Consider the following 24,704-nt stretch of genomic DNA (forward strand, 5'->3'; position numbering starts at 1 on the left):
TGAAATCAACAGAAATTTTTAATCACTCACTGTATTAGATAAAACTTCTTTTAAACGTTGAACATCTTATAAATGAATGATTGACACGTCGAGATTTGATATTTCTCTAAATATTTCCATATAACAAATGCAATTTAAAACATTTGTGAGGTGACTTGTATCACTTGTAGTCAACGCACCATCAAATAGGAAAGCGTAGCGATAAACTGTAGAGGGGTCAATCACTAAACATGCACTGTGCTTCATGTTTTTCGTAGATCGTGTCCTCATTGATAAACTTTTTAACACATTTTTACAAATATCTGATTAAAAAAAGGACTATGTTTAATTTTCTGAATTTTATAAACTACATCTCCATAGTATTCCGGGTGTGTAAGTCCAAGTTTTAAAAGTGTTTTTATGTTAGTATTATATTGTTCTAACAGTTTGGACGATCTGTAGTAAAATTTACTGAAAGCTATCCGTAGCTTATGACAACGATAACCCTATTGTAATAATTTCTTGATGATATGAAGACTACTATTATTGTAATTCTCTATCTATGAGCATGCCCTTGCAAAACGAATAAGTTGTGAAATATAGACACCGCATTATGTTGCTCGAGGGACATCTCCATCAAGAATGATGAAGTTGACAATTTCAAAATTAAAATCGTCCCTTTTATCATATATTTTCGTTTCTAGATTATGGACGTTTATCGATATTTAGTTCATGAAAAGCCTTTCTTTGTGAAGTAAAACTTTATTGACAAAAGAAAATAAAACTGTCTTTTAAACATAACCAATAACATATTTATATAATGCGCACAATTCTACTTGTAATCCTGTGTTTACCTTGTCTGGATTTTCTTTTATACGTGGTAAGTTTTATCAATTTATATTTATATTTTATGTTTAGCAATGTAAGGTTTATGGGTTTCTTTGGAACCAAATCTTTCCTGGGAAAGTTTTGTACGATTCAGTAATAACCTAAAAATTATAATAGACACAAATGGATTAAAATAGTAAAAAGATTTATTCCAAAGCCAACATTCAAACATTTCGGATAGCATTTTAATTTCAGTACATGTATGAGTTTCCAAAATAAAAAGAGAACCTTAGCGCTTGTGATTTATTTTATTTTCACAAAGTTTGTCTGCGGTGGAAGTCATACCGATTAAACAAACGTGACCGTTTATTCAATATGCTACATCTTGAGGCGCATTTTTTATAACTTATTATTATGTAATCTATATTTATAGTCCTTTCTCTTGGCCTACATGTGGGGCCTCCGTGGCCGAGTGGTTAAGGTCGCTGACTTCAAATCACTTGCCCCTCATCGATGTGGGTTTGAGCCTCACTCGGGGCGTTGAATTCTTCATGCGAGGAAGCCAACAAGCTGGCTTACGGAAGGTCGATGGTTCTACCCAGGTGCCCGCTCGTGATGAAATAATGCACGGAGGGGCACCTGGGGTCTTCCTCCACCATTTAAGCTGGAAAGTCGCCATATGACCTATCATGTGTCGGTGCGACGTTAAATCCAACACAAAAAAAATTGCTCTAGATGTAGCCACATGATCAATGATAAAACCTCGTATTGACTCGAAGGCGGACCCATAAACACGTATTGACATCCAGCTGTGACGTCATCACGGTTTGACGTCAGAGCAATGCGACGTTGTACACCATTAAGCATGAAAAAAGGCCAAAGGCTGGAGATACTTGTATTTAATGTTAATACTTATGAGTAGACTGGATTTAATAATAAAACAATTGTTGCCTTTTAAGTTCTGTCGATATTTGGATTTATCGACCTGATAAAACCGATATCAACCTCGGGCTACGCCCTCGGTCGATATCACTTTTATCAGGTCGGTAAATCCACATATCGACCTCACTAAAAGGCAATAATTGTATAGTATTATTTGTACACTAGCCCTGATACTAAAATTTGAAATATTATAGTCATGAATTGAAAGTGTTTACTTTTTATCAAAATCCGTCTGTATGTATTATTCGCGTCAGAAGTTGAAGCTTATAAGCATGATAAGTGTTACGTAAAAAAGTGTTGTAAAATATGAAGTAATTTTTTTCCCTAATCATCTTCAAATCTTTTCGTTAAGACAACTTAGGTTCAAATATCAGCCCTAACAGCACTCAACAAACTAGCACGTAATGCATCTGGTCTATTTGCATAACGACGGATAGATTATTGAACACTAAAACTTTAAAAAAGTCACTGTAAATGTTGATATGTATTTTTCCTTTTGGTAGAAAAAAATGTGGAAGAATATTTTATTTGGTAAAGTTAAACTCAGTCTTAGTACCTTAGTATTTTCAGTCACAGCAAGTCTTGGTGTGATTTTGCAGTAAGCAAATGTCTCTCAGAAGAAACTGCACAGAACCCATTCTTTTCTCCTCACTTTTATATCAGTTTAAGAAATATTCTTTAAAAGTAGGTAAATATTTGTTTTTCTGATAGTGGTCTAGCTATGTAAGACAGTTCTGTACGTGATTATTGTCCATTTTTTCATGCCCCCCTTCGAAGAAGGTGGGGTATAATGTTTTGCAGATGTCAGTCCGTCGGTAAGTATGTTGGTCGGTCGGTCAGTAGACCATTCGGTTTCTGGTTGATAACTCAAGAAACCTTGTGCCTAGGGTCATGAAAGTTGATAGGTAGGTTGGTCGTGACCGGCAGATGTCCCTTTTTGTTTTAGGTCAGTAGGTCAATGGTCAAGGTCAGTTACAGTGAAACGGTTTCCGAATGATAATTCAAGAGAGCTTGGGCCTAGGATCATGAAAGTTGATAGAGTGGTTAGACATAATTAGATTATGACTCCTATTGATTTTAAAATAAGTATGTCAAAGGTCAAGTTCTGAGTGACCCGGAACCGTTTAACCGTTTCCGGACGATAGTTTGAGAACGCTTTGGCTTAGGATAAAAAAACTTCATAGAGAGGTTGATCATGACCAGCAAATGACCTCTATGACCTCTATAGATTTTGATGTCAGTAGGTCAAAGTCACAGTGACCCGGAACAATTTAATCGTTTCCACACGTTAACTAAAGAATGCTTGGGTCTAGGATAACGAAACATAATAGGGAGGTGAATCATGGCCAGCAGATGACCCCAATTGATAATAAGTTCAGTAGGTCAAAGGCCAAGGTCACTTTCGACTGGTAAATGATAAAATACATATTGATTAATATATTATAACGTTCAATATTTTGTTATGTCGCGTTGTAACTTTCGTTTTGTCGCGTTGGCACGCGCGCTAAAAAGACACACAAAACTTTCAAAATTTCATTATGGCGTTTTGACGTTGGCGCCTGGACGACATAACGAAATACTACAATAGCCGCGCGCACGCAAATACGACATGACGCGTCATAAAGCCGCCATAGGATACAGAGAACTTAAAATAGAAATAGAAGGTATTCTTATTAATGCTAAAACTTTGGGTTTTTTAGTTGATATTATTTCCCATAAATGGCAATAAGTGGAGACATTGGTTGGGAAAATAAGTTGTGCGTTAAAGATGCAGGTAGGGAAATATGCCAAATACAAGAACAGTTAAAGGAAAGCACTAATCAAGTGTTAACCTGTGTAAAAATGAAAACTATCATAATTTTTAGTATCATCTTTGCTGTGCTATAGTTATTAGCAGTGTCTGCTAAACGTCACCATGTTTCTTCCATCCCCATTCAGCAGGATTCTCGACTTCCATCTGGCAAAACAGTACCTGTCCCCATATGCAACCAGCTTGGTATGTAGCAGGCTTTGTGTGGTCGGCAAAGGCTGCTTGAGTTGGGGCAATAACATCTGTTGACCTTTAGCAGATACACTGGACAACAATCCACCAGTTGCAAATAGCTGTAAAGAACTGACCAAATGTGCATGTAAAACAGAAAGTTGTGGTAGGTGTAAATGCAGTCGTTTTGGACTCCCGTGTACAGATCTATACAGCTGCAAATGTGACAACTATTTGGCCAAAATATAAAGTCTTGAGACATGCCTTTCAGAGGAAACAAGTACAGTAGATCTGCATTGTTTCAACTATGACACAAAGTAGATCTTTTGTTTATCAAAATTGATGTGTCTACATGGATTGCTACATACACTTTTATCTTAAATATGTCTGCCTTATATAAAGTTTGACTACAAGTTCCAATCAATCAGTGACGGCCATAAAGGGACATAATCAAAATATATTCCATGTAGAGACACAAAAACTTATCGTTACAATTTTCAATTTTAAAAGGGGGATAACTTTGTTAAAATTCATGTCAGAATATGGAACTTGGCTTTGTACAGTGCCTGATGACTATGAAGGCATGTGTGAAGTTTCAACCCAATTAAAACAGTAGTTTCTGGGGAAAAAAACTTTAATACGAAGACTATACGTTGAAACATTTTTGAAGTTTAAAAGAGGGATAATTTTGTTAAAATGTACGTCAGGGTTATAGAACTTGTTTTGTACAGCGCCTAATGATTACAAAGTCGTGTGTGAAGTTTCAATCCAATAAACAGAGTAGTTTCTGAGAAAAAACAAAACAAAAAAACTTGACATACAACCTTAACGTTGGCATCATTTTTTAAAGTCGCAGGCGAGACAAAACTGTCCTTCAACACACTAAATAAATTATTTGTACATAACATTAAAATTTATTGAACTGGGAACGTCAGAATGGTTAATTAGTGCTTTTTACATGAAACGGCGGCCGTCTTGAAAAAAAGACGCCATATTGGATTTTGAAACCAGTCTTTTGTGTCTCAAAAATAGATTTTGCACACGCAAAACATCTTAAAAGATATTTTTTTCTCAAAATTGACAAGAAAGAGCTCGGTTTAGGTCTGTTCATGTCAAAAATCAACTTTCTGTGGCGACCATCTTGAAACATGGCCGCCATATTGAAGTTTTAAGTGGCTAACAGACTTTTTGAAGGATGGAGGTTCAGACGAGTACACATGCCAAATTTAATGCTTGCATCACCAAATGCAATATTTTCCCGAATAAATGACTTAATCTGCCCGGCTACATCTGTCCGGTTATTTTACTGTATTTTCATTGTTCTGTTTTAATATCGTAAGTAATGTGTAAACCTTCACATGCGAAACTTAATATAACGAGAAAATTGTAAATCCAATCTTTTTGAAAAAGAACCATTGTCCACCAGTAGTTAAGTTGTAAAAATGAAAAAAGAAAATCAATATAACTATTTAACCCTTTACGATTACGATGAATTTATATTTTTATAATGTAAATATTTAGCGGTCTCTACAAACAGCTAACTTAAAGGAGAAACGAATAACTTTTCATGTTTATTTATATCGTCTCCATGACAGTATTACGCAATTATATCCGTTTTCGTAGAATATAGATTGTTTCGTTTTCAGTGGAACTCAATAAAATTCGGTGGTATAAATAGCATAATTGCAGTTATTTATTGATCATAATTCATGGGTTGATAATATACCACACAGGAGCGGTACAAGGTAACACGAGGAATGATATGAAGACGAGTTAAATATGGGTTCGATGTCAATAGATATTTGCAATTGTAGGAAAAACGTCGCTGAGGTTGTGGCTTCCTGAGTATCGAAAATGATTCATCTTTATTCACATTGTTGTTTGGTTTTATTTTTGAGGCATTTACCTTCTTATCAATGCCAAGCTAAAGGTTGGTAAATTAAAATTCAACAGTCTGTTATATACCTCATTTGTGAAGAAATGGCCTTTTGTTATATTAAATTACGAAGTCCAAATAACAGTTAACATTTATTTAACATTACATGAATCTGATCGAAATAGATTTGCACTATTTTATTTAATAACATTTTGAATACATTAAAGTGTTATCTAAGAAATAATATATCCCAAACAGTGATTTTGGCGTTGAATAAAATCACTGTTTGGAGTTTAGATGCAAAGAATTTATCACGAGGCCGCAGACCCGGTGATATAACAATACGCATCTGAACGACAATGATCATTTTACTCACGCACAAATACACACATCCACACAGGTTATGAACTGGTTTAGATCGACACACCAAAAAGCTTCTTATTCCATCCTTCGAAAATCATCAGATTTCACGATGTCACAAATGTCTTGATACTTCGGCTTACGTCCCGTTTCCTGTTAAATCATTTATCTTGCACGTAGATTAAATAATCATACAACAATTTACTGAGTAACCAATATGTCAATTCATTTATGTTACGATGATTTAACTTAAAACAATATTTCAGCGTACGTGTCTCCAATACAGAGTTATTTCGCTTTTACGGCTATCTTTTGTCAAACTTGATGAGCCTGAACTTAAAGTAGAATGAAAATGGCAAGAAAACACTAAATTTACTATCGCTGGACCTTTTTGATAATCTGACTTGATTCAATTACGCCAGCGGTTCTGCAGCATTTTGTTTTAATCAAAATTCATATCTGAAATGTACATGCAGGATATGGAATATATCCTGTCTCCACGTGTGACGTCTATTGACCAAAAGAAATGCAAGAAACTTATATAATATAAATCAGAAATATTTACCTTTGAACTTAAATAACCATCTTCTAGCCTCACCAAAATATATGTTTGTTTAAAAATGATTTTATTTACTTAACGCCACTGAACTTTTAATGTAGAGTAATAATTTTGTTCAGAAATACATGCATTGATATATAATTCAATTGCAAATATCACTAAATTAAGGTTTTTTTTTTAATTTTCAAAATTTAATATGATATGTTATTTCATTTCAGTTTTTCTCTCTGGCGTCTCTTTTCTCTTTCTTCTCATTTAACTTGTTGGTTAATGTTTGAGCTAACAGTACTGTTTTTTCGAAACACATGCATTTTATAGGCACTTAGAATTCAATATTATTAAGCACTGGTCACTTATCTAATTTGCATATCTTGACAGGTAGCTCCTTCCACCTCCTTCGGTGAGATATAACCCATTTTTCCAATCAAAGCTCGTTAAGATTTTTATATGTTTTTACATGAGAAAGGTCAGAGTCCATTTATTGTTAACCATAATCCAAATAGGTCATTCGACCTCAAATTTTATGCAGGTGGATTATTTTTTCATTAGTTCATGCTCCTTAAGTCCAGTGTTTTATAACAATTTCATCAGGTGTTCTTAACACCTATTACTCTGCTACTTTTTTGCCCCCAAGAAATATGGAATTGCTTGTTTGTTATTTACTATTATCTTACTTAGTTATTTCAGTCGGTCTTAAACTAATAAATTTAGTTGCTTCTGAAATAAAACTTTTGATTAGCTGCAAACAAAACCATACCTGATATATATTATTTCAAATACATTTCATAGAAATTAGGTCAAGTGTTTTAACAAAGTATTTTCTATCCTTTGATCTATTGACTTATTTTTCATCTAAGACACGGATAAGCCAGTCTCAGACATAAACAAGGTCAAATATTCTAGCTAAATTTACTGAAGACTAGGTACAATAGAACATGAGGATTCTAAAGTATCAATAAGGTGTATTTATGATCTGACCTTTTGACCTAGCTTTTATCCCTGACAAACTAGTTTCAAAGATGAAATATATAAGAGATAAACAATATGACACGTTTCATAAAAATCAGGTTAAAATGCGTCCTCGAGTGTTAACAATGTTTTACTATAATCTAATGGCATTATCTTTGTCCCTAGATGCCCTAGTGCTAAATGGTTGCTGTTTTATCGAGGCACACATTCTGAGCAATTTTCTTAAAAATTTTGCTGAGATTGTGACCTCCTGTGTGTGAAAAAGTAAGACTGTTGAAGAAGCACACCGACGACAGACCCAAGGCGATCACAAAATCTCATCTTAAACTCTTTGCCGACATTGGTATTAAAACACACGTTTTGTCATAAAAAGAATCTCTATGCGTTTAAACATTTTTTTCAGGAAAAAGAATCGGATATGCAGAATTCATGTATAAAATTAAATGACCATATCTCAAGTGAAAATTCATTTTACTGTAAATAGCAATTAGGCTTGCTACTGATCATTTATATGAAGTCATTTCATATTCCATGCATAAATTGTAAGGCAAATCCTTTGTTAACTAGAAGAGACGTGAATAAGTTTATTTACAACACATTGATAGATAATAAAGTGATCCCTAGAAGTAAAGATAAATGGGTGAGATTGTATGAACATTGCAATATTGACTCGAAAAAAATTTAGAGTTGTTTTTAAATGTTCTAAAGATACATACATACAGTGGCTGCAAAGAAGAATATCACACAGAATTCTAACAACCATTTAACTTTTGTTCAAAATGTACATTAAGAAAACAATTTATGTACATTTCGTCAGGTAACGAAAAAACTCTAATTCACTTATTTTATGACTGCAGTAAAGTAACACCTTTGCAAGAAAGTCAAAGAATGTTATCCAACTTTTAGAATAAATAATATATGACAGTAAAGTGGACATTGTGATTTTAGAACCTAACAAAAAAGAAAGATAAAACTTTTACGGACTATAGAGAGTGTAAAAATAGTTAGGCTTTGAAAATTCATAAATGAATTAATTCCAATGAGATTGACAGAGATAGGTCCATTGTAAGATATATGACACAAAACTTAATTTTTCTGGGTTTGTTCTGGGTTTAAATAATGCTTGTAAATACATTTTTTCTCTGTACAGTTCTATGTTTATTTTTCATATCTAGAACTATAAAAATCCCATAGTTTCAGGTCGCTAAATAATGAAGTTGCCTACTTTTAAATTCTGTGATATATAAAAATGTACATATTAAACTGGTAAAAAATACCCTTTTACTGTATTTTTAAGTCTAAAAGGTATATACATGAAAAACATTAAGATAAACTAAAAATGTAAGATGTTATTATGCATATAAATGTTACTTCTTGTAAGGCCAACTAGGGATGGCTCTCCGACCCCCAGGAAGCCAGATGAATGGACAAAATAAATGGGGTTACTCATCTGGGGCCCGAAGCTAAAATGAAACGTCAAGCAAAAACACTGCCGTGGTCTTGTGAATATAGGATATACATGGTTAATTACATTTACACTTAAGATGTTAGAGCCCGTGTTGTGAAAGCAAGTGCCAGTCTATGAAGAGATTCTTATCAAAAATTTCAGATCAAACTGTTTCCTGAAAACACATAGCAGAGAATTATTAAGTAAACAACAGGTCAATGTGCCAAGCTAAGTGCGTAAGGCCTAAATATTTGACAATAATTGCAGCCCTGAATAATCAAATAGTATAGTTGTAGGATTTTCGTCAAAAGTAAATTTATTTATTCTACAAAACATTCTTTTGATATGCGACAAACAATAATCGTCATCGTCATTTTCAACTGATATTGCTGTTTTGTCTCTAAATCTTCAAAATATATCGTACTTTTAAAATTAGAAATAAGCTGTGACAAAATGCAAATTGCAATATCTCTATTCTTGAAATGTGTAAAGAAAAGTCTTTTTCTTATAGCTGAAGTGTAATTTTGAGAAAATTTTAACTTATAGCTTAAGTGCAATATACACATATACAAAAACAGTTTTCATATCAAATTTCTAGTTTTGTGACAGCAAAAATATCTAACATCATTAAAAAAATCCGTTTTCTCAAAACTACTGGTATACATTACATCAATAATAATTCTTTAATACTGTCCAAGATACATTTTCGTTTTAGATACAAGATAAATGTACAAGATACAAAGAACTTTATTTAACGCCGCGTACAACATAACAAGTTAACATTAGCTCATGAGCTATTTTCCGACAAACATACATAAAACGGAGATACAATGATAAAGAAGCTAAAAAGGAAAACATAATGAAGTGCTATACGCATGTTGAAACATATATATTTTGAGTAATATATTAAGAGCTACTTTAATATAACTATAATGTGTTGTTGTTGAATTTTACCATCGTATAACACTTTTAAGAAATATTTAAATAAATAATTAAAACAAATTTATAAAACATAAAAATAGTAAACATCAGAATTAAATAAATAGTGGATAAGCGCACAGAAACACTGACTAACTTAAAGCTAAAACAGGCATATTTACAGTTACATGATAAGAAAATAACCTACAGAAATAAAAAAAGAAGCAAATAACATAAAAACACAAACAAACACAGTGAACACTTACTCCAATGTGGTAAGAACACCTGGCTCTTACTGACGTCTGAAGGTTTTATCTGCTCAACCAGTCTACTCGTCCATTTGACAACAGATAGACTTCTCTATGAAAAAATAGAAAAAAGCAGAAAGGACACAAGCGTTTGATCACACAAAGTATACAAATAATCTTATCTGGATAAAGAAATATAATTATTTACGGCTTGTACATGTTTGCAGTATATATTTTGGCATAATGTGTATATACATTGAAACTAACAAACCATTAAGCTACCGGTATTTACATCGGAACAGATGCAGTATGTATGGTACATGTTTCTCCAACCGAAAAAAAAATGTTTAACTTACAGACGATATCTGTCTTTTCCTCACATACATAGATTTTGTTGAAACGTAAGTGTTGTACTTGATCCAAGCTGCTTCCTTTGTAAAGTATTTATAGATAATTTCATGGCAAAACGCTGCACATGATAGATATCCATCTACTGATGTCTTTCTTGCACAGAGCATCTGAATTGCTGTCGACCTTCTTTAATTCTTATCCTATTCACTACAGTTAACCGTCTTTAATGCTTAGATGTAGGTGATCTGCATCAAGAAGAATGAAAGAAAAATATTAATATCATTTTTTCTTTAAAGTAAGCAAATAATACAAACCAAAAAAGTTAGATACACCATAAAAACGTTATCTATACTACGTTTTACAACAGATCTAATCTAAAGTAGACTGAGACATCAGAATTAATTTATATTGCCATATAGAAGTACAGATATTTTGTGTTAATACATGTACGCCTTTCACTCGTCACAGTGTGAGAAAATTTGTGTAGTCAGATAGGTAATATTACATTGCGTTCTGAAATATTGTAAAGATTTTCTACACACTTAGCTTTCAGAAACTGCAACATTTTCTCACCATACAACTACATGTAATCATGTACGAAACCGTTACATGAATATTAATTTAACTAAAATGCCAAAACAGTGAGAAATGTATACATCCAAACCAAAGGCCTTGAAATATTGATCTAATGGTGTATTGGTGCTTACGTATTTACTCCCCATAATGGACGGCTAACGTATTTTCTCCCATTTTTATAATCATTTTCTATATCATGACTTAATCATTTATGTCCCCGTGTGACAGGATGGACGTACCGGGGACAATAACTACCAGAACAAATCAACACCCATTACATTATTTTACAAATTGTTTTACAGAAAATAATTATTTACAATGAATAATTGAAAAGTGAAAACAAATCATATTGTAAGAAAGAATAAACAAAACAAAAAACGAAAAAGAAAAAACTGAGCTCAGTATCTCTTTTTAACAGGAATAAAGTCCTAACACTACCAGTTCCGTGACACAGGTGTTTCCGTTAACTTTGAACAAAAATAAACAACATATCTAAGTAAAGTCCCTCTAAACCGTGAAAACGTTGACTCCATTTTGGCTCCCTGTGATGGTAGGTGTTTGCATCCCTGACCTGTTTCAGCTGATAGCAAGAGTCATCGTCGTTGCGGGTTACGGCACAACCATGGGACGAAAGTTCTGCGCTGGGAAAATCACATCCAGGCGAGTGAAGATAAAATAACCTCAGGTATTGTTCTTCCGGGTCGTGACATCACCAGGTAAAAGTCGTCTGGTGGAAGAAGCTAAAATATATAACATATGGTAAGCACCATAGCAAAACACAAGTCAGGGCATAAAACTGCTCCTTTGGGTATACCATACCTCCGTAGGCTCCAATAAATAATACGTGCTACTTATATAAGATTATGTGCTACTAATTTCATACGTCACGTAGTTAAAATACGTCACTTATTACTTCTATTATTTCTTACATTAATTACTTAAAAGTCTAAAGTTAAAGTATAGAAAAGTTATGAAAAGTTTATGATGAAAAATTATAGATACGATAAACTGAAATGATAAACTGCAACTATTATTTACAACTACAAATTAACACAATGCAATATAAAATAAACGTTATACAAAAGCTAGCATGAATAAAATACCAATTCCCAATCAACAAAACGGACATTGTATGTATATGCTATAGACAGGAACACAATTTCAAATTACAATAACATATTACATACACGGTACTAGACTTGCCACATAGATTTATACATTACAATGAAATGCAGTTTCGGCGTTCCATAATTAACAACGAAATGTTTGACATATGTTTATGACAAAGTACTTTACAATTATCATGTTACACAAATTGCAGTACAAATCTTACAGCTTATACAAACAAAACATTTTAGATTCCTCTTTTGAAATTAATTACAAAAGTCTGAAAAATTTAATAAATTATCCTGACATACCGAAACTAGCCAAAATCTCATGCCGAAAAGTAAACGTTACAAAATTCTGTAGAATGAACAAAAATTTACTAAATAGAATCGTAATTAAAAAATTATACAAACATCTAACAAATAAATTTCTTACCTCGATCGAGCAAAATTTCTACCAAGAAAAATCAATTTGATGTAAATTCGTCTAATGTCGAAAATGGTGTGCGCTAGGCATATCTAGTACTCTACTTGTAATGTCCCGCCAAATGCTTAATTTCATTGGACTCACGACATATGCGTGAACTCAGACTATTAACATTTTCACAGGAATCACGATTTAGACGGGAAATCTTACTACTTTGGCGCGGATTGGAATTGGACAATTTAAGGCCCGTTATGGTGGTTTTAGGGATAAAAACATAAAATACTGAAGTTTATAAAATATCAGCTTTCTTATTACTGAACCGAATTTAGTAAAACTTACATAGAAATTTAAGTTATGAAATACAGAAAACATGAGAGGTATTTTATGCATAAAATCTGATATTTACCTCAATAACTCAAAAATTTACAAAAAGATGTTGCAATACCTGTATTTAAACTACTGATACATTGAGGACCGTATGTCAGTTTGTGACACACGTCCCCCCCCCCCACCAATTTAAAAGAAAATTTATAATTTTCTTAAATGACATACTGTAAAAACAAAAACACACTGTCACTGTCTGTACACCATATGATATAGCCAACTGTCTACACTCTACTCAAATAATTTGCACCTACATTTTGTCTACCAGTAATTACTCTAATACTGATCCTGTATGGCTGCAGTGCCAATGCCGATCTCATCAACCTGGAATTGCTAAGTTTCCCTTTATTCAAATAAGTGAGCGGCTGATGATCTGTTTCTAAGACAAAGTCTTTACCGAACAAATAACGGTGAAACTTAGCTACTGCCCATACTATCGCTAAACACTCTTTCTCTATCACTGAGTAATTTTGCTCCCTAGGTAGCAATTTCCTACTAGCATACGCTACAGGTAATTTCACTACATCACGTTCCTGAAACAATACAAAGCCTAAACCTACATCTGAAGCATCTACTCTCAGTATAAAAGTATTATCTAAATCTGGCAACTTCAAAATAGGTGGACCCATTAAGCTAGCCTTCAAAGTCTGGAAAGCCTTTTCTTGACTTTCACCCTACTCTACAAGATTTGGCTGACCATTGTTCGTCAAATCTGTGAGTGGAACTTCAATGGAGGCAAAATTTGGGATAAACTTAAAAAATATCAATAAAATATATATATATACAAAGTAAATATCTGTTAGTACATCTGAGAAGTTTTTTAACAAATCTACTACTTCCTGCTTACCTTCTACTGGTAACTCTGGATTTATCTTTACATCTTTGTACGCTTCTGTACCCTGCTTTATAAGACATAAAACTATATCCTTTTCTGCTCTACTCGAAAACTCAACACTACTTTCATTCGGATCTAATCTATCATAATCTCTCTGATCCTCCTCTACAATAGCTGCTACAACCTTACTTAATATACCCTTATCTGGTATCGACTCACTCTCATCCTTCCTTTCACAGTACTGTTTTGGCATGTTTGCGTGAAAAGTTTTCAACTTTCCGTCTACATCTATCCTGTAATCTAGTCTATTTACTACCTCTACTACTACGTAAGGACCCTTCTAATGTAACAAAAACTGTTTCGTAGGTAACAATACAAGTACCTAACTACCTGCCTTAAACCGCCTATCTCTAGCCTTCCTATTGTAATACTTCTTGTATCTAGCACTACTTTTCGCTAACTGTTGCTGAGCTATCTTACACGTATCCTCCAACTTTTCTTGCACATCCATAACATACTGGTAAGTGGTTTTAACCTCATCATTCTCCGTCTTACCAGCCCATAAATCTCTTAGTACAGTTATTGTTCTGCCGTAAAGTAACTCAAAGTGGGAAAACCTAAACTTTCTTGCGGAACTTCATGGTAAGCAAACAACATAGCATTCAAATACCTATCCAAATCTCTAGGTCTCTCACTACACATACGCTTCAACATTTGCTTAAAACTACCGTTAAACTTCTCCACTAAACCGTTACACATAGGGTGATACGGTGCTGTAGTTAACTGCCTTAATGTCAATAATCTACTAACTTCTGCCATAAGGTCTGACGTAAACTGCGATTCACAGTCTGTAAGCATTTCCTCTGGAACACCTAATCTACTATACATATCTACTAATGCCTCTGCTATTCTCTCAGTTTCAATACTAGGTAGTGCTATGGCTTCCGGATATCTAGTAGCATAATCTACCATAGTCAAAATATATCTGTTTTTCCTATCAGTCATAGGTTCGATCGGACCAACAATGTCGACAGCAACTCTCTTTAACGGAGTATCAATCAAAGGCATTTTTCCAAACGGAACTTTGCTTTCTTTACCTTTAGCTATTGTACGTTGACCTATACTACATGACTGAAGTACCTCCTAACCTCTGCCATTACTCATGGCCAGTAAAAATCACCTAATACCCTATCACTAGTTTTCCTTACTCCTAAATGACCTGACAGTAGCGAATCATGTGCAACTTGCAGCACAGTTTCTCTTGGACTTGCAGGTACAACCAGCTGTCAACTTTTCTCTACATTCTGGGCGATATACTCTCTATATAACAACTTATTCCTAATCTCAAACGTAACTGAACCCTTACCTCTACACTGCTTAATCGTACCTTCTCCAGCCTTCCTTCTACACAAATTTAAAGTGGTGTTATCTTTCTGTTGCTCTTCTAAGAATTCCTCTCTAGATATATCTAAAATCTGAGACGGAACTTTAAGCTTTACTTGCTTCTTAACTTTGGCGTGCGCCCTAGTTTCGACTACTGACGCTAAGCTACTAAACTGAGGTTCTACAGCTCCCTCTACATTACCAATTATAACATCATTGATAGGATTATCTACAACCAACGCCTCTACTGCACCCTTGAAATATGGACAAACAATATTTACTCTGGCTACATCTAGCCTATGTTCGCTCCCATCTATGTACTTACATCTACGGGTTTTCTCTACAAACTGACTTGCTTCTACTAAGTCCCGTTTCATTATCGCACATGTACAACCTGTATCTCGCATAGCGATTACATCCCTACCATTACAAGTACCGTGTTTTGTAGGACATGTACTTACACTAAGCATCCCTAACTCCACAACATCACTGAGTTCTATAATACTATTTCAACTCTCCGACCTATTAGACTTACTCCTATCTCTATCTCTATTTCTTTCTCTACCTCTTCTCCTAGTTTGGTCGCGACCTCTACCTCTATTTCTATTTTCCTTACTATCTCTACTCTCCCCTTTACTACTTTCCTGTTCCTGCTCTACATCTACCTCTGCCGCTGCCGCTGCATTAGCACTATTAGCGTACTAACCACTCCTACAGTAATATGAGCTATACCACAATTAGTACACTTCAGTACAATAAAGGGTTAATAACCTCTACCCCTATTTGCACCATTACTACTACCTCTATTACTATTGCTTGCATTTCGATTACTAGGATATTGTCTCTGAGGTATTTCATATGGTTTATGGCCTCGGTCCGTATTGGTTCGATTCACGACATCGTAAGTTTTCTCTACCTTACTCAACCTAAGCCAACCATCTAAATACCTACTTATTCTGGCTAAAAACATCACAAATGTTTCATTATCACGGGGCCTTTCAGTTCTAAACTTTTTCTTATAGCCATCGTCAGTGAGTTCGAACTGACGTAACAAAACGGCTTTCAGTTTATCATAGTCCTTCCGGTCTTCTAACGGAAGCCTATCAAAAACCTCTTACCGTACCTTTCAGACGGAACGGTAAGTTTAGTGACCAAATCTCTTTGTCCCAATCCTGCGCAACAACATACGTTTCGTACACATTTAAGTACGCATCCATAGAATCAATTTTCTCATCAAAGGGAGATATCTTAACCAGTACCCTTTTCATACTCAAGTCTCTCTTAAACTTGTTTTGTCTCTAACTTCCTACTTTCTGGCTGCTCCTTCTCTGTTTCTAACTTCCTAGCTAACATTAACTTCTCCTTTTCCATTTCTAACTTATCTAGTTATAATTTACGTTCTAACTCTAACGTTTCCTTTTCGGCTTCAAAGCTACTACGTCGTTCATATTCTATCTCTTCCTTCTGCAACCTAGCTTCTAACTCTAATATTTCCCAATCTGCTTCTAATCTTTCTCTCTCTCTTTCTCTCTCTGCTTCTAACCTTTCCTTCTCTCTTTCTCTCTCTGCTTCTAACCTATTTGTCTCTGCCTCTAATCTACTATGTCTTTCCTCACGTTCCCTAGCCTGTTCTTCCTTAACAAAGTTACGTAACTCCTGTCCTGTTTTCGTTAACTCTGCTACAATAGTCATGTTTAAATTATTAGAATATATTAACACCATACAACACTACCGAGGACAATAACTACCAGAACAAATCAACACCCATTACAATATTTTACAAATTTATTTACAGAAAATGATTTATTTACAATGAATACATGTAAAGTGAAAGAAAAGCAATTATTGCTAGAAAGAATAAACAAAAAAAAAAAGAAAACAAAATCTGAGCTCAGTATCTCTTTTTAACAGGTATAAAATTCTAACTCTAACAGTTCCGTGACACAAGTGTTTCAGTTAACTTCGAACTTTAAGTAGCAGAAAAATAAACAACATAATTATCTCCAAGTAAAATCCCTCTAAACCGTGAAAACGTTGACTCCGTTTTGGCTCCCTGTGTAGTTGTTTGCATCCTTGACCTGTTTCAGTTGATAGCAAGAGTCATCGTCTTTGCGGGTTACGGCACAACCATGGGACGAATGCTCTGCGCTGGGAAAATCACATCCAGGCGAGTGAAGATAAAATAACCTCGAGTATTGTACTTCCGGGTCGTGACATCACCAGGTAAAAGTCGTCTAGTGAAAGAAGCTAAAATATATAACATATGTTAAGCAATATAGCAAAACACAAGTCAGTACATAAAACTGCTCCTTTGGGTACACCAAAACTCCGTAGGCTCTCATAAATAATACGTGCTACTTATACAAAATTATGTATACGTCACGTGATTAAAATAAGTCACTTATTACTTCCATTATTTCTCACATTGACATTGAAAAATATAAAATTATGTTTTACACGTATTAAACATAATTACTTAATTAAAACATCATAATAAGATTTAAAATACAAGTGTTTACCATTTAGAAATATAATTTTGTGTGCCTTTGTACGAACGATTGAGAAAGTTAAAAAAAAGCAATATAACGGTATGCTTGTTGACATATGGCAGCCATTTTGAAAATCTAGATGGCGGCCATACTGATGTCCAAAACATGTTACCAATAGAATTTCAAATAGATGATACATAAGCTATCGTAAACACCTAACTTTTTTAAGTAAAGGAAAGTATCCACTATATATTCAGATATTAAACATTAGAAGAAACATAGTATCGGTCAGTTCATAAATTGTTCAAACAGGAATTTGGTTTTTAAAAGCTTTTAAATAGCAAGCCTTTCTAAACTTGAAAGGGAGACATTTCCAAAGTCTTTGAGTGATGTAACACAATCTTACCTTGCCTTACATACCCGTTCCAGTCTATAGAACAAGTTTAGTATTTTCAAATTGCGAACGTTTCATTGTGGATGATGGTCAGATCGGTTAAGAAGTTATTTTAGAATTGCTGATAGAAAAAAATATGGATAATCTTGTGTTACAAATAGCTAACATTATTAACATGTTTCTGTATTTTGATGTATTCCGTTAATTGTTTATCATACGAAAGTTTAACTCTCAAGGGAATCTGTGCTATTTTGTTACAACATGCAGAAAAAAGATATCACTTGATCAAATAGGCCGTATAAATTATATGAGTTAAATTTATTTTACGTCTTTTTTCAGCATATTATAACCTAAATGACAAGATAAAAAGAAGATTAACTTTGTATAACATGAGAGAGAAACAGTTCTGCGACAATCTGTAACTTAGAGCATTTGGGCAACTGTAAATGACCAGTTGAGAAGACAAGGGAATACATCCCCGAAGTCCTGACATATTTTAGGTACAAACTATTTTAAATTGAGTTTTCTGTTTTAGAAATTGTTGATATTATCATAATTGCAGTGTGCAATTTAAGTAGTTATAAAGATTCAATGGAGATTTTTTTTAATCATAATGACATACTTCTACATGAAATTTAAACAAAAAAGTAGCGAAAAAGTCCATTCAAAGTTAAACATTTACTTTGTATCAGTATATTTCAGATTTAACAAGAGGGTAACCTAAAAATGGAACTGAGAACGAGACCACCTGCAGGTAAACAATATTATTATATCACCTATAAATAAACAAGTCCTAAACGGTTCAGTGTACGATATGCTAAGTAAATATAGTTTATAAATCATGGGTTTTGTATTTTCCATAAGAAACAATATAATCCAATTTAGATTTGGCCTTTTCTTGCTTTAGAGTTACAAAATATGTTAGAATCCTTGTAAATTGATTCATTCTTTCAAACTGACACAAAAATGTTCTTTTGAATCCTCTTTTTTCTCTATGCTCAACAGATTCAGAAATAAGAAATCAAATCGAGTTTTGTATAAGATTTGTCCGGCCTTTAAATGCGATACCATTAAAAAATATCAAGGCTGTTTTTGACGAACTACATGAGATCAAAGGAAAGGAATTGGATTTCAAACATTGTAATTTTCTCATAATGAATCAAGTGTTTATGTGGGCGTGCTAGTGCCGCCATGACGCTATTATGAATCTGACTTCAATATAAACGAAATGTAACAATATGAACATGACCGAACTGTAGTTTCAAAAAGTTGTCTTTATACTTGTTTATAATAAATAATTAACATAAAATATTTTTATTGTAAATATATTTAATAACTTCTATTCGAGTCAGTTTCAACCAAACTACAAGTAAATGTGGTAAAGAATAGCTTATTAATATATCTCTAATAATTTGTCGATTGAATGCTATAGTGTTCTATGTCCAAGTTGCTAAAATAAGGAGTTTGACTGACCTTTGGAATTCATCTTATCATATTCTTAGTCCATGACCAATCTGAAGTGTCGCAATTTAATTGTAAGAAAAGTCCAGAGATATTTAGCTTAATGCCAGAATCATATAACTCCACCTCTGATTTATGTGGGGAAGTTGGCATTTACTTGCGGAGAACAGGTTTGTACTGGTACAGAATCCAGGAACACTGGTTAGGTTAACTGCCCGCTGTTACATGACTGAAATACTGTTGAAAAAACGGCATTAAACCCAAAACAAACAAACAAATACGCTTAAATGGGATTAAGAATAATGTAGCATTCATCTCACGATTTAAAAAAAAAAAAAAAAAAAAAAAAAAAACAACATGTGTGTACAGGGTAGTGTGTGTTTATTTATATGTAGGGGAGACCGGAGCACCACATGGGCACCATTGGGACATCAGATGTAACTTTTTTCTGGAAAGTAAACTGGTCTATCTGAATCGCTAAAAATCTTGCCTTTTTCAAGCTGTTTTTTAACGGAGTTTGAAGGCGGGTGGATTTAAAATAAAACTTCAGTTTAGTGTTTTCATTTTTTTTTACTACTCTCAGGATAAAAAAACATCACAAATATTGTCTCATGAAGTTCTGCGGTAAACACTTTGAAATCATTTCTATATCACTATATATAAAGTATACATTCATTGATAATTTCACAAAATGTTTAATCCCAGTGAAGCAGATGACCTTCATATTATTTTGAAGATGTAAGGGTGGTGGGGTTTGGGCACGATGGGACACATGCAATTGGGCACTATGGAACAGTGTTAAGTACAGCTGGAAGAAACCCACAAGCTATCACATCGGTAAATTAATGCATACAAATGTAAAAAACTTGACCTGTGAGTTTTCTGAAATGTCAATCCACGAAAATGACATTGTAATAAACTTGCCTCTACCAAGCAAAACAGCAGGCACTGCAAAAGCTGAAAATTGCTGAGATCTGACCTCGACTTAACTCATTATTTCTGAGTAAAGGCATGGATATTGTGACATGCCATTACTGGATAAATCAGTTATGAGAAGTCAGTTTATACTTTAAGTTGAGAAGTTAATAAACAAATATGTTTATTCATTCAATATTGTTTTATTTTTTAACCTAAAGCATAAATGTTGTCTCAGGTAGGTCTGTCATTGTACTTAATTGACATTTGATTCGTCTGTGTCTTAATGATGATGTTTTAGAATTGTCATTGCAACTAGGATGAAGTAAAGTCCATAGATTTGTTTATATTTCAATAAAATTAAAGATTTAAGGTTGTTTCAAGTTAAAGGTAGGTCTGTCGTTGTAATTGACTGGCAATTGATTAGTCTCTTTCTTGATGTTGATGTTTAAGCATTTTTTTATCATTGCAGTTCAGCTGGAATAAAGTTTAGAGATTTGTTTTTATATGTCATTGTCCCATGGTTGTCATGATGTGTCCCGTGGTGCCCCGGATTCGGGTTACAATGGGACATTTTAGTGGTAGTCTTCTATGATGCATATCTCAGAAACGATAGCACAAAACATGACCATTGACTACCCCTCATGTACATGAAATATTATACTTCAAAATAGTATGGCAATCACAGAAAGTTACTTCGAAATGTTTTAGAACAACGAAAAAATGTTTGTCCCAATGTGCCCAGTCTCTCCTAGTATATTGCTGATATTGTTTCTCGACTCACTTTAATGTCATATGAATTACCGCGCAATGTCAGTTTAACTTTATTCAGTTTTACAGAGTCACAGTAGTCACATGTATATCTTGTATCATTAGCTTTATAAACATTTATAATACTGTAGTACTTAAGTCGTTTGCTTCTGAATTTCGTGTAAATGAAACGAAAAGTGGAGACCTACCCAAGAAAATCTAAGGCGAACAACTCTGAATTGACCAATAAACTGATGCCAACATAAATCATTGGTCAAAAGTGAAAGAAAAATCAAATAGGTCCTTTTACCAACAACTGATCAGGCAGACAAATATGACCTAAATTTGTTTAAATCTCTTTGTATTCAATATACAACATGCACACTTTTCTCATAGCTTACACTGACAGTTATTTTATAAGTTGTAGTGAGGCCCTGATAGAAAGTTTGATCTTTAAAAAAAAAAAATTGGTATCACGTTTATGTAACAACGTAGCTAGACTGGTTATATTCATCGTTTCAGCTAATCATTTTGAAAGTGTTTCTTTTGCATGATTCATTTGATTCAGAAGCATTTCTGTGACTGTTCAAGAGTACTTTGCTACAAATAATGTAACACAAAACGTAAGAGTCATCAACTGAAATTACAACATATTAAAGTATATACTCTATACAGTTATAGGACAAGGGTAGAGAAGGAAATTCTCCTAGATTGCTAAGATGGTGCATATAATTAATATTAAAACCCAAAGTCAATAAAATGGACATTAACATTCAGCAGTGGAGCTATAGATTACAACAGTGGTCAAATCTGGACAATGTGTGAAATGATAAGGAGGAATGTGTAAGACAAAACATTGTGATACCATACAGTATAAAATGTCATACCTCATAAATGTGAAACAACTCTGTTCAAGCATCACTGAAGTCATTAAAAATGTCAAGGTTATTATGATATATATGAAACAAAAACTTGTGAATTAAAATACAATTAACATGTAAATTAAAAAATATTGAAGAAGACATACAGAAAAGTACTTTAGTTTAAAACTTGTCATATAGATTCAAGTGTAACTCAGATACTAAATCAATTATTTTTGAGCTCTGAAATTACGAAAAATGGAAACATGCATAATACTTTAATACATAACTGTAATTACTTAAACATGTCATTCTTTTGTTATAAATGTGTACAGTCAACAAACTGATTTAACATTAGGACACATAAAAGGAAGTGCCTTGGGGTATGAATCCGTATCTGTAGACAAGCCTGTTAGCGTTTTTCTAGGGTAGGGACTTCCTTAAAGTTTTAAAGCCATACGACAAACAGTTAAGGCAAAATATGGACTATCATGAACAATTTAACTGATCTCCAAGTCCAAAAAGTGCCATAATTCAGGCAAAATAGTTGACAGAGTTATGTACTCTTGCCTACAAATGGAAATCATGATGATAAGCAAGTGTTCAGTGTCAAATAGTTTTGGACTTGTACAAAAACTGAACCAATTTCAAAGTCCAAAACGGGCCATAATTCTGCCAGACTATTTGTCAGAGTTATGTACTTTTGCCTACAGATAGAGGTTGTTATGATAATCAAGTGATAAATGTTTCAAAGCCATATGTCAAACACCTTACATAAAATATGAACTGGTACGAAAAACTAAACCAAGAATTTCAAGTCAAAAGGGCCCATAATTAAGCCAAAATCGTTGATGGAGTTATGTACTCTTGCCTATAACTGGACATAGTGATGGTAAACAAGTGTTGAAAGTGTCAAAGCTTTATCTCAAAAGACTTTGTCAAAATGTGGACTGTTACAAAAATATTAACCAAGGTGTGACGCCACCGCCGACGCCCTGGTGAGTAGGAAAGCTCATTCTTCGAAATGTCGAGGTAATAGGCATAAAAATATTACCTATTTATTTTGTTATTAAGCAAGATATAATGATAATCGACAAGGAACTGATTATTTAATAATGCATTAACCGACATTAAGTAAAAGAAACTGTTCGTGAAAACGTCCCTTGTATCTCGTAACGGCTACTAAATGTCTGGAAAACATAAATACTCTACGGGTAAATTATCGTTAAAAATAGTTTTGTTTTCATAACATATTTAACATTCTTTTGTTTAATCTTTATATCTTTGTGTCTGCCAGTTCGAATCCTCATGATTTATTTGGTGTTTCTCGATTATTTACCTTTCGAAAGATCGGGTGAACTTTGTTATCTGTAAACCATCTAGATCCAAGATTAAGGTGAATACTGATGAAGGCTTGCTTGTTATTTCATTTTCAAAAACATTTGAAATGTAAATGACTCTTAATCTCTAGAAAAACGGAGGTCCATACCCCTAGAAAACCCTTAACAGACTTGTCTAGAAATACGGATCCGTACAGGATTGTTTTAAATTTGAAAGTAACAGTACTGCTTAATTTGTACAGTCAATCTGTTGAAATTAAAAAAAAAATACTGTGATTATAAAACTTACTATTTCTATTTCTAGTCCCAATGTTTCAATGTTGAATATTTTTATTAATGTATAAAATGCAGTGAAGTACATGTTTCTATTAAAAATGTGTGTCGCATCTAACTGTGTTCACAGTGTAACTATAAGCAGCAAAAGCTCTGATTTGTTTTTATAATTAATGAAAATCACATCGCTCTTTTTCAACAAGTTCAGTGTCTGATTTCCTGAATTATTCCTTTTGAATTTACATGTTGATGGAGGTAAATATCATTAGCCATTTTTGGCTAGCAACACCCCTGAATTATGAATTTCACCAAAACGCATCATGCTTTATCTAGAATGTATTTTTTTTCCAGGGAAACATCCTCCACCCCCCTAGAACAGTGACTAATACTTCCAATATGATCCAGCTACGCCTTTGACACTGGTCTACTTTATAAATTATACAATATCTTCCTCGGGTCTATACACCATTTTAAAAAAAGATATAATCCAAAAAGCAACATTTTGCATCTATAATGTGAATATTTTCTTCGGAAGCATGCCATACCCTCCTTGAACAGTGGCCTACAATTCCATTTTAGCCTAACTATGCCCCTGAGTTATAAATTTCAAACTTTAGATCTTGATTCAAAGTTGCATTCATATTATAATTTTATAAAATATTGCCATTTACAATATAAATTATATCTAAACTAATAAATATATAAATATAGATTCCTTTTCTATTTAAAATTATATTTTATCACAAGTTACAATATAAAATGACTACATTGTTTATTCTTATTTTCATTATGTTAAACAGTTTCAATAAAGATTTTTAATAAAACACATCTCAAAATAAAACAACTATTGAGTTATCACATTCATTCTTGTTGTGAGACACAAAATTTAACATTGACTAAAGTTTTACAATCATTAAACATGTTCTAGTTTTTTAAACCACATTAGAACAGATTCTAAGCGTATCATATTGTCAGTGCCATCAATTCACATTATCTGATTCTTAATGGGACATTATGCTGACAAGATAACAAGCCTGAAAGTTCCAAATCAAA

General features: G+C 33.4%; 1 long non-coding RNA gene across 2 annotated transcripts in view; it reads left to right on the forward strand.

The window, feature by feature from the left end:
* LOC128546625 (uncharacterized) overlaps positions 1 to 23,474 on the forward strand; it is a 118,347-nt gene extending 94,873 nt beyond the window's left edge. The window contains exons 1-3 of one of the 2 annotated variants that reach the window (XR_008366110.1): positions 811 to 859; positions 18,392 to 18,552; positions 18,755 to 23,474. This is a non-coding gene — a long non-coding RNA (uncharacterized LOC128546625). Of the gene's footprint in view, positions 1 to 810; positions 860 to 18,391; positions 18,553 to 18,754 lie in introns of those variants that run through there. The other variant, XR_008366109.1, reaches the window with a different exon arrangement.
* The last annotated feature ends 1,230 nt before the right edge of the window (positions 23,475 to 24,704 follow it).

The sequence above is a fragment of the Mercenaria mercenaria genome, chromosome 11, assembly GCF_021730395.1.
Source record: "Mercenaria mercenaria strain notata chromosome 11, MADL_Memer_1, whole genome shotgun sequence".
NCBI lineage: Eukaryota > Metazoa > Mollusca > Bivalvia > Venerida > Veneridae > Mercenaria > Mercenaria mercenaria.